General features: G+C 38.6%; 1 long non-coding RNA gene across 1 annotated transcript; it reads left to right on the forward strand.

Annotated features, from left to right (window-relative positions):
• The first annotated feature begins 1,547 nt into the window (after nt 1-1,547).
• LOC125696247 (uncharacterized) lies at nt 1,548-8,970 on the forward strand. Its single transcript, XR_007378244.1, has 3 exons — nt 1,548-4,924; nt 6,029-6,208; nt 7,738-8,970. It is a non-coding gene; the product is annotated as an uncharacterized LOC125696247 (long non-coding RNA).
• Nucleotides 8,971-11,635: the final 2,665 nt, after the last annotated feature.

Genomic DNA, 11,635 nt, shown 5'->3' on the forward strand with positions numbered 1-11,635 from the left:
TTTTTTTTTTAGCCACAGCTTTAAAGAAGGAAACTATAGAAACAAATGCTGTTCGTTCTCCCCAGGTCTGGCTAAACTAGGAGAGGTTGCATCTATTCCCGATCTCTAGCTCTGTCAAGAGATGAGCAAGGAATCCCTCGGAGCTGGAGGAGGGCTCTTTGCAGAACGAGCTCTGTATTTCTCCCTCACGAAGCACACAGTCCCCAGCAGAGGGAGCTTGCCGGGGTGCTGGGGGAGACCGGGCCCCTGTGCTGCAGAGGGTTCTCGCGGCGAGAAACACAAGCAACAGCTGAAAGAGTCTCCCTGTTAGGCACAAACAGCCTCTGAACTTCACCAGCGACCACAGTGGCTGTTCGTGCAGGCTAGCTTTGACAGGGGTAAAGTAGCAGCTAGCCTCACTCCTGGCTTTCATGCTCCAGCATTCAAAGTAAAATTATTTCTTTGCCATTAGTACATGCTTGCAATTTCAAAGGTAGCATGGAAGCTCTTCAGCTTGTAAAGAGGTTGCAGATTTGAAGACTGACTGAAGAAGACAGTGTCCCTCCCACTTGACTTCTATTTTGACTGTTGTGTCTTGTATATGTGAAGTTGATGACTGCATATAGTATGACAGAAGAGAAATATCACTTCCTTTTCTCTGCAGAAGGAACAGGTCTTTAAAACCTGTTCAGTAGCAAAATGCAAGACAGTGTTCAGGTGCTGGTGTTCTGTGTCTGCTGCTGAAGGTGGTAGAAGTTTCACTGGGAAATTCACCCAACTAAACATGACTGATTGATAGTTTGCTTAAAAGGCAGCTAAATCAGAGGCTGAGCTGAAGAAATAACTGGAAGACAGGAGGGTAGAGAGCCATAGGCTACAATTGTTCTGCAGACTCATTTCATAGAAACAGAGAATCCTTAGAGTTGGAAGGGACCTTTAAAGATCATCTAGTCCAACTCTTCTGCAGAGACACCTACAGCTAGATCAGGTCCTGATCAGACCCTGGTCCAGCCTGACACTGAATATCTACAGGGATGGGGGACTTCTGCCACATCTCTGGGCAATCTGTTCCAGTGCCTCATCACCCTCATTGTAAAATAATTTTTGCTTACATCCAGTATAAATCTCCCCCTTTAAGTTTGAAACTATTTCCCCTTTTCCTATCACTTCAGACCCTGCTAAAGTATCTGTCTCCTCCTTTCTTGTAGGTCCCCTTTAGGTCTCCCTGGAGCCTTCTCTTCTCTAGACTAAACAGTCCCAGCTCTCACAGTCTGTTCTCGTAGCAGAGATGTTCCATCTCTTGGATCATTTTTGTGGCCCTCTTCTGTTCACGCTCCAACAGGTCTGTGTGTCTCCTGTACTGAAGACTCCACATCTGGACACAGTACTCCAGGTGAGATCTCATCAGTGCAGACTAGAGGAACAGGATCACCTCCCTTGCCCTGCTGGCCATGTTTCTCTTGATGCAGCCCAGAATATGGTTGACTTTCTTGGTTATGTGGGCACATTGCTGGCTCATATCCAGCTGCCATTCACCAGTAACCTCAAGTCTTTACCAGCAGGGCTGTGCTCTATCCTTTCAGAAGGGAAAAAAGAAACCAAAAAATCTGTGGAAACAGGATTTACAAAAGGAAATTGCAGACTGTGTCCAGTGCCCCAGGTCAAAGGTTCTCCAGCAGAGATTTAGAAGCTCAAAATTAATAGCGGGTCAGGCTCTCTAAATTTTCAGTGCCTGCAATTAAGGAAAACATAAGGTCATGTTTTCAATTTACAATTTGTTCTTTGCTGTTTGGCACTGCTGATGATACTTAAGTAATGGTTCTTAGAATAATTTGCTCATCATGCTCAGATCCGGCTCAAGGCTTCTTTTATATTTGTATACATTCAGAGTCACCCATGTCTAGAGTCTGTTAATCAGAGCTTTTGAATCTGTCCTCATAAGCATTGCAAAAATGCTTTTATTTAAAGTAACAGTAAAATATAATAAACAAAGAGGAAAATAATAAAATATGATTGTCTTTAAACTGATCCACATCATGTTATATTGGATGTTCCATCAAAATTAAAAAAAAAAAAAACACACTTAGAAAAGAGTGATTCTTTTACAGCAGTGAAAACCAAATGCATTCTAGTTCTTATTGAAAAGATTAATCAAATTGTATCATGTTGCTGCCTTAATCTCATTAGGATTTAAAGAACATGAGTTTATTCACAGCCTTCTGCCATCTCACACAAGACAAATCTCCACATTAAAGCAGTATTCAGAGTCCCTTTAATATTGTGGATCTCAATTTCATGTTTTTCACTTGCACTGAAAATAATAGTGTTTTGAACTGACAGGTTTTCATATTTCTAGCAAACTAAAAATATCTTTTTTTCTACTTATCACAAGCTAACACTGTATTAACAATCTCAGTTCTTGTCTTCTCTAAGATGGACACATTCTCAGTTTATTTCCACACAAGAGTTTTGGAAAGCAGTACTTAGTTCTATTCAGTTCTTTTTTTTCTAGTGATGCCTCTTTTGTGGTTCACAATTTTCCCAGGAGCCTCATAATTCAGTTTTTTCCATATTGTTATCAACACAGTCCTCAGAAGGCTTGAATTTAAGCCACTTGTTTCCAGAGTGTTTGAAATCTTTGCCCACAGTATCATTCCATGCCATACAGAACAGCTATTCACCAGATGCCAGATGTATAAAATGCTCTTCAGTTGGCTTCTTTCCTCAGGATTACTAATTTCTATGCCAAACTAATTTCTAATTTTTGGACTTCATAGCTGCTGATTGTGCTGTTTCCTCAGGGCAGTTGTTACTGGAAATAATCCCAGATGTCAGTGAGTGCTGTCACAAAACTTTCAATAAAGGCTTGATGTATTCTTTCTCATCTACATTTCCTGGAACTTCTAAGGGTGAGCAGTCAAACATCAGTGCAAGTAGGTAACTGTGAGACCCAGGACTTGCTGCAGAGCTGAAGCATTGCTTTTGTAATCTATTATAGTTACATCTTGACTGTGTATCTAAAATACCGTTCTTTCACCATTTTCTTTCCAGTCATTAGTTAAGCGTATGTAATTGTGTGGCAATATTCCTTGGGGATTCATTTGCTTGCCTACTCTATTAGGCTTCTTAGCATGTTTTGTTGGAGGGAAAAATGTGTAAAACTACATTACAGTTGCATAGCTGAGGTGTCCACAGCTGACAGTGTGAGGGCTATAACAAGTTTTGTGAGTTAAAGGACTGCAGTGTGTAAAGATGGAATTGCTTAATGTAAAATGCTACACTAAATCCAACCTATAAGATAAGCTGCATAGTGCAGAAAGAGATACCAGTACTGTTATCCCATGTTTGTATGTACATATTACAGTACTGCCTTTGATGATATGATCACATGCTGTCTTATTTCACACTATTGTTACTCCTAGCTGTTCATAACTACGTAAGGAAGAAGACTTATGGTTTCTCAGGCTACTGTTATGTCCTAGAAGTTTGAGTTTCTTAGTTTAGAGTAAGCTAAATCTTGTTATATTTTTGTACGTAATAATGATGATGGCAGAAGTATCTTTGGTAGTTTACAGAAATGCTTTCAAGCAGCATGCTCATACCAATTGCACATTTTTCTAGGATTCATCTTCTCTCCCATTCCCAAGGCCCATCAGAAACCTCATGTTCTAACTGCCTCGTATCCTACAGCAGATGTTTTGCTGATCCTTTTCTCAGAGAAAGAGAACATAAAAGCAACTCCCCCCACCAGAGCACAATCTGATCCCTTTAAGAGCTTATTACTTTAAGCCTCCCATCTGAGGGATTTCATGGGAAAGCACCTGAATGGACAGCATACCTCTGTGCTGGAAGCAGCCTTCTCTGCAGAGATGCTGGTCACAGCACGGTGCTAGGCAGCCTGCTGTATTTCTTGCTGTTCCAACCAAGAACCATACAGAAGCACCAAAGGCCAGAATGCCATCTTTGACAATATTCACACACCTTAGGAGTCCCATGGCAATTTATGTGCACACCTGAGTTGGGCAAGTAATTGGAAAATCGCTAAAATTGGAATCAAAGCACAGTACCAAATACTAACATTACTCATTTTCCTTTTTGCATTTTAAATTCTGTTACTCTCCAGTATTATTTCTGTATTAAATATAATGCAGACTGTCTCAGACACCTTTGTTTTTATCCACTAAAACCTCTCTATTATCTATACTATATCCTAGAGTAGGGTTGGATTCTCTAATCTATTAACACTTCTTTTTTCTAATTCCAATGAGCAAATAGCTTCTTTAGGTTAGGCTATTCTGCTTCAGAGCCTGGCTTCCTAGATGCTAATGGAAAAGGCTGCAGCTCTTTTGCTGCAAGCCCTGAGATTAACTCCATCCAATCTTGCTGGACATAGATGAGGAGGAAGAGAACTCAGCTTCCTCTTTGCATTGTTTCTTATCAAAAGAGAGAAAATTTGGGTGGTGGTTAAGGAAATAATGTCTGTTTTGTACATTCACTGGCATGACAGATGAGCTAAATGACCAACTAATCAAGATAACACATCCTCTTGAGAAATGCCTGAGAATCTCCTGAAATCAGTCCTTGTTTAGAAAAGTATAGGTCTAAATGTATGTGCTTATTTAATTTCTTACTTAGTTATTTTTTCCAGGGGCAAATTAGCATACAATCAGATTTCCCGACTGAAGGGACTCCAGAAAGGCAAAAATGTTATTGTTTTAGTGTATGGGAACTGTTGGGTCGTGGCCTGAACCACTGATTGATCACTTGAGGCAAGGACTGAGTCAGCCATGGGAGCACAGGTAAAAGCAATTCAGCTGCGTGACAGGTGCCTGGCTCAACCCCTCCTAGACCCCATTCAAGGGCTGACTGCAACTGGGAAACGTTCCCTTTCTGGAGATCCCTCCTCTGTGGAATCTTTCCTGTCAACCTAGATCTTTGGATATAGGTGAGCATTCCTTCCCTGTTTGTTTCTTTTCCCATTTTCACTATGATAATCTTTCCAGCTGTAAACCAACTGTAATGTTTAGATTCTCAAAACTAGAATAACATTAAAAATAAAAAGTCCTTAGCCATCATTTTGTTGTTGTTGTTGTTTGTTTTATATATCAGCTTCTTTTGAGACAGTGTTCAGGTTATGGTCAGTGGGCTTACAGAGATATTCACACCTGGTTTTGAATGAGAGTAGGTGCTGAGTTTCTGAACAGCAGGATTGGATCTTAGTTTTTCTTCTCCTGTCTTTCTGAATGTGATTTCCTTTTGCTGCACCAAAATGAAGGTCTTTTCTGTGAACCAATTAACACTTAAGCTAGGATGAGAATATTTTCAAAGTTATGGAAAGACTGTAACTAAAATTTGAAAGCGTATCACTGTCTCTAAGCATAAGGCTTTCTAACCTCAGTGTAAAATGTGAAGGCTACTTATTTTGTACACCAGCCAGAGATATTTTAGGTATTTGTTGAATTTCTTGTGAAACCACCTGATTGGAATATCTTAATTACTGTCATCTTTATTCTTATGGTAAACCAAAAAGGGAAGTAAACCTGAACTGAGTCTTGCCAGTGTAGCCAGTATGTTTCTGTATGCGTTCTATGTGAAAAAAGACAAGGAAGTTCTGAGAATAAAGAAGTCTGGCAAGGTCCAGGAAACACTTTACCTCACTATTCTTCCTCTTTCTTTAATCTTTGCTTGGCTTCCCTTGTTTCTGTGCAAATAATAAAGTGAACAAATGTACCATGCTGAATAATGGGGTGACTATTTATAGTTACCCTCTTATTTTTTCCACTCTCCATTGCAAAGTCAAGCAATTAAGAGAGCTGAAAACAATTAGCAGCACTTGGCATAAGTCTGACACTATCATATCTTTGGATGAAATACAGAACTACAATAGATGCTAAAATGAGGCAGACAGTTTTCATTTTGAAGAAGAGATAATTCCCTGGTGTTGGTGGAAGCCTCTGCTTCTTTTGTTTTAACCCTCAAGAAACACCTATGTGTTTACCCTTACAGCCTTACATCAGCCTTAAGAATATTGTTTCATGCTTTCTTTTAGTATCTTCTCAATTGTTGAAAATCTCTCTGCTTCTGTCTGGAATAACCCTGAAGCTGTTTCACCTGTGTGTTAGACTTTGTGGTCAGTTGCTGCAAAGGCAGAGAAAGGAGGGACAAGCGGTGCCTAATTTGAAGACAGGAAGTGGTTGAACTTGGTCTCACCATCTATTCAACTCAAAAGGTCTGTGCAAGTTTCTTTTCTTGTGAACTGTGAGGCTCCAGAAGTTTTCCCAAATCTGGAGGCACTATGAGTCAGATGTATTTTGCAAATATCAGTTCATCAAGCTGTATGACTGTAAAACCATGCACATAGGTTTCACTTTTCTTCAGAATTCACACACAAAAAACCCTGCACAATTACATTATGACACAATACTGAAATGTTCATGTCTGTCTAAAACTCTAGTGTTGTTATTGCACACGATTAAGGAAGCTGTTTGTTTGTGTGTTGTGCTTCTGTTGTTTAAAGAAAGAAAGAAAAGAGGAAGAAAAAAGTGTAGAAAAAGTAGTGTAGGCAGCAGATTTTGTTACTGTCCTGATGGAAATGACAATTGGACAGGACATGAGACTCTAACATAAGTACATTTAAAGTAACTTTTAGGAAAAGAAATAGAGATTCAAAAGGTATTGTGAATGTATTTAAACCCAGTTAATACTTCAATATAAAAGCAGATACACAGGTAATTTAACTATTGATATTAATGGAAATATTGATCCCTACGTTTCTACAATGTTTTAAAATATATTCAGGCATAAAAAATCTTTTTCTAACTAAAGGCTGTCTGCTTTTTCACATGAGATTTTTCAGTATGTTCAGAAGTTGCCTTGAGTTTAAAAAAGATAGTGCCTACTGATACTTTAATGTGAGCTGTCTTTCCTTACCTCCAGGGTACATTATTGCTAATATTGAATTTTTTGGCAAATGGAGAAAGGAATAATGATTTCAGGTTTTTTGTTTATTTCCTTTATTTTATTATTATTTGCAAATAATTTATATGAAAACGCATCCGAGCATTCATGTGTGGAATATAATACATGGAATGCAATGCTGTGAACTCTTGCAAATGGAAAAATTGTATCTACACTTTACATATATATTTTTAGTGCCTAGGATATAGTTTAGTGCCTCTTGGACAAATAGCTTTGTGATGTGCCGTATGCTGACATCTTTGAAATCCACTTAAAGTAGTTTATAGCTTCGTGTGCTTTGGGGTATTTCACATCGTGCTTTCTGTGATGATGCTTTTCTCTGCACGTGCACAGGACTATACAGCTGTTAGGTTTAGCACTGCTATATAAAGCATTAAGCTTATTAAATTATGCTGAGGCAATTTGATTAGATGTGTCCAAATGAAGACACAATTATAATAGCTAAACATGGGAAGTGATTATTGTTAACAGTAATACATCATAATTAAAGAAAATACTGGTTTAACTATTTTCAATAAATCTGTTTTCCCTTTTGGTCTATTTGCTATTGTTGTATAATGTTGTTTGGCTTCCAGATAATTCAAGGCACATAAATTTATTGAGCTTTTTAATCTTATTTCAATATATATTGTATGATTTTATGTTCATAGTCTGTATCAGAAATTATGGATTTATTGCTTTGCTTTCATAATCTTAAATTATATTAATCTCAAGGTTTTTGACAGAATTGTGAATGGAAGCTGGTTTAATTTCACAAGCATTATGTTTTACTTGAAGCAGATGGAAAACCTAAGTGCCTCCTGGTGGTCTGTTAAAAACTGGAGAAGAGAGAGGACAACTGAAGCAGTGAGTGAACAGGAACAGAATTGCCATCAGAGACAGACATGGTCAGGTCTCACAGGCAGACTTCACAGTATGGATATTTCAGCGTGCTGAAATAGTATCTGATGAGCATTTTCATCCTAGCACAATTTGATGTATTTACTCCTTTGTAAGTTTTAATTCCTCTTAAGGGGAACGATCCTATCAGTATAAAGAGGTCATAAGGACTGTTGCATGATCAGATTAACTTCTGTTTTATTGCCTCCAATCCTTAGGTCAGTTTTGCTGAATTTTGGACACAGTTTCTGTTCTGTTTCCTGGCTATGCTTTCCATTTAATTGTCATCATACTCCCTCTCTCTTATTGTTCATTGCTTTATTTATATTACAAGGCTTGTTCCAGAAGTAGTGCCTCCTGTTTTATTGTGTTGGCCTTCAGCATCAAGTGCAGATGTTGCTGGTATGCTAGTAGAGGCTGAATCTTCCTACATTCCATTATATTTTGTTGCCATGTGACAGATTACAGCGGAGGGGCAGTCTGACCAAATGGCATCTGACATGTAAGAAGCAAAGGTGTGGAATTAATTCCTCCATGCAGAAAATGGCAGCCACTGACATTCATAGATGCCTGCTCAGTGGTTATGGAGACTAAACAGTGGATGTGAACACAGTGAGGTAGTGGGTGGTGTATTGCAGAGAGAGTGACAGTGGGTCATCTCTACCGGTGCAGATTTGTTATGAGTGTGGCATGCAGGCTCTTGCTTATTGCTGGCAAAAAGAAAAAAAAAAAAAAAAAATCACAGTTGAAAAAGAGTGTTCTGTGGCTGAGAATTGCTCTATGTAGTGCTACTGTGGTTGTTGTATCTGTTGTATTTTCCAAGGAAATAAATAGGAGGCATTACTTTTGGAGCAACCTATGTATTATAAATTGGTTCATCGGTATTAGACTGATTCTATGAAGATTAGGTATCTCTACTAGATTTTAGGACTTTTTCCTATTTTTCTTTTAGTAATTTTTTTTTTCCTGCAACTCCCTAGCTTATAGTGCATATAACATGGGTTTACACTATAGCAATAACTTAATAACAGTAATAACTCGATAGTAATCCCTTCTTCACAAACTGATAGCCAACTACCTGTTAATGATGAGACTGTTTGCTGTATGTATGCTAAAATCTCTATACTAAAATACTAAAAGATCCACCTTGAAGTTCACCTAAAGCCTGTGGATGTACGGATTTATGAAGCATAGCTCGCTTCTATAAAACTTGGAAAATATTTGCAAAAATCAGCGATGAGAAGGACGTGGATTTCCTACTGCCATGTGAAGTTCTTCATGAGAATTCCTAAAATCCCATGCTTTCTCACAGTCTTTGTCAACAAAACTTTAACTGAGATAGGAGACTGACTTTAGAGTGAAACAAAGTTAAGATATGTAGCAAAAGCAAACAGGTGTGACTTATTAGCATTTTGCTGTTGCTACAAAGCTGAGAGAAATGGCTGACACTCCAGAAGGCTGTGCTGCTGTTCAGCAAGACCTGGACCGGTGGAGAGTTGGGCAGTGAGGGACCTTAGGATGTCAACAAGGGCAAGAGTAGAGTTATTCACCCGCAGAGGAGTAACCGCATGAAGCCGTGCAGGTTAGGAGCTGATCTGCTGTGAAGGAGCTCTGCGGAGAAGGATCTGGTATCCTGGGGTGCATTAAAAAGGAGTGAACAGCAAGTCAGAAGAGGTTCTCTTCCACGTCTACTCTGCCTTGGTGAGGCCACATCTGGAGTACTGTGTCCGGTTCTGGGCTCCTCACATCAAGGCAGACAGGGGACTTTGAGAGAGCCCACTGGAGGGCCACAAAGATTATTAGGGACCTGTAGCATCTCCCTTGTGAGGCAAGGCTGAGAGACCTGGCACTCTTCAGCCTGGAGAAGAATGAGAGCAGATCTTGTCGGTGCCTACAAATAACTGCAGGGCAGGAGCCAATTGTTTGGGCCCAACCTCTTTTCAGCAGTGCCCAGCAACAGGATAAGGGGCACAGACTGGAATACAGAAAGTTTCATAAGAACGTGAGGATAAAATGTTTTTCTTTCAGAGTGATAGAGCACTGCAATAAGCTGCCCGTAGAGGTTGTGGAGTCTCCTTCTTTGGAGGTATTCAGAACTTGTCTGGATACTTTCCTGTGCAACATAGTGTAGGGAAAAGACTTCAGCAGGGGGTTTTAGACTAGGTGATTTCCAAAGGTCCCTTCCAGCCCCTGTGATGGTGTGATTTTGCCTAGAAAGGGTGTGTACGGGTTGTTTACTCTTTAGAAACAATTTATTAGTTACTTAAATTAGTATTATTATCATTATCTACAAGCTTGCTTGCAGCAAAACCACATAAGAGCAATAATGTTTTGAAAGAAACATTTCCCTGAGAGCTCTTCTCGTGGTTTCCATTGTTATCCTCCAAGTAATAACAGCTCTTCAGGAGCTGTTTGGCACCCAGGCATCAGTAAGCCGCTACTGAGTTTTGCTGGATTTCTACCACCTGAATTATGTGTTAATTGTGCTATTTGTATTTGTAATGTGGTATTTTAATATACTTAATGTAGTCGATGCTTTCCAGATTTCAAGCTGGGTGTTCAGTTTAGTTCTGACTCTTCAACATGTCTTCTCACAATAATTCAAATTTATTTATTACTTAGTATACAGAATGTAAACTGATGCATGTTTACTTCAGCTTGATAGCTTCAAATGAAATAGGTCATATGTGGAAAGTGCCTGAGCATGTGTGCAAAATCTGAGCCTGTATTGTGTAGGATTCATTATGCAAGACACTATACAATCCAATAGCAAAAGGCAGATCTGTGTCTATTTTGAACAGCTGGATATATGTAGTTAATTTTTGATGCACATGAGCTTCACTAATTTCAGTATATCCTCTAAGCAGTAATCCCAACCTTATTTCAAATTGTGTTTTTGTTTTGGTTTGGTTTGTTTTTTTAAGTGGTTGCTACAGAGGTTAGAAACCTTAGCCTACATTAAGGATTTATCTTATGGATAAGAAATTTGAAATAACGAAGTGTTTGTTTGTTTGTTTATTTGCAAGGCTGGATCATTGCTGTTTCTGCTCAAATCAATTATTTTTCCAGTTTCCCCTGTGTTTCCCCACAGCTTTAGGTACTTTTAATTTTTCACTGTAGAAATATAAACATTTAAGTCTGTATTGTAAGAACAGCCTTCAACTTGTATACTATTGCGTTTTCAATTTAGTATTGCTGGTGTCTTCCAGTTTCAGTCTGTTTGTATACTAACACAGTGGGAGTCACCATAAGAAAAAGCAAGTAAGCAATGTCATAAGAGCTGTCCAAAGAGGAAAATATTCATTTTAATAGCATCTAATAGTGCTTTCCATGTGTTAACTTCAGATACCTTACATTTTTGTTCAAAATGCAGTTTATTTTTTGTAAGAAAGCAGTTAAAGATGATATTTTTACTCCAGCATTTTTGCTTGTTTTGAAGACATGAGTCAAAACAAGGAATAAGAGCAAAACATCTATATTTGTGTAATGCTTCATGAATGTGTCTTTGTGCAGAATACAGCTGCAGAAGAACCAAAACATTCTGATGAAGGATGAAGTAGGTACTGTCAATGACTAATGAGCTTCACTTTGTATTGTTGCCTGCCCATTCAAAAGCTAAGTATTAGATGAAAGAAAGTAGTAAAGAAAGAGGGTTGTGTGTTGTGTATTTTTGGTTTTGTTTTGTTTTTAAGAAAAAGAAAAGATTTAAAGGTAAAATAATGGTAGTGGTGTAACATGCATGTGCTTCTTCAAAGCTATAGGGAAAACACTTGAATACTGAGTGTACTGGGATAGCAAT

The sequence above is a fragment of the Lagopus muta genome, chromosome 7, assembly GCF_023343835.1.
Source record: "Lagopus muta isolate bLagMut1 chromosome 7, bLagMut1 primary, whole genome shotgun sequence".
Taxonomy (NCBI): Eukaryota; Metazoa; Chordata; class Aves; order Galliformes; family Phasianidae; genus Lagopus; species Lagopus muta.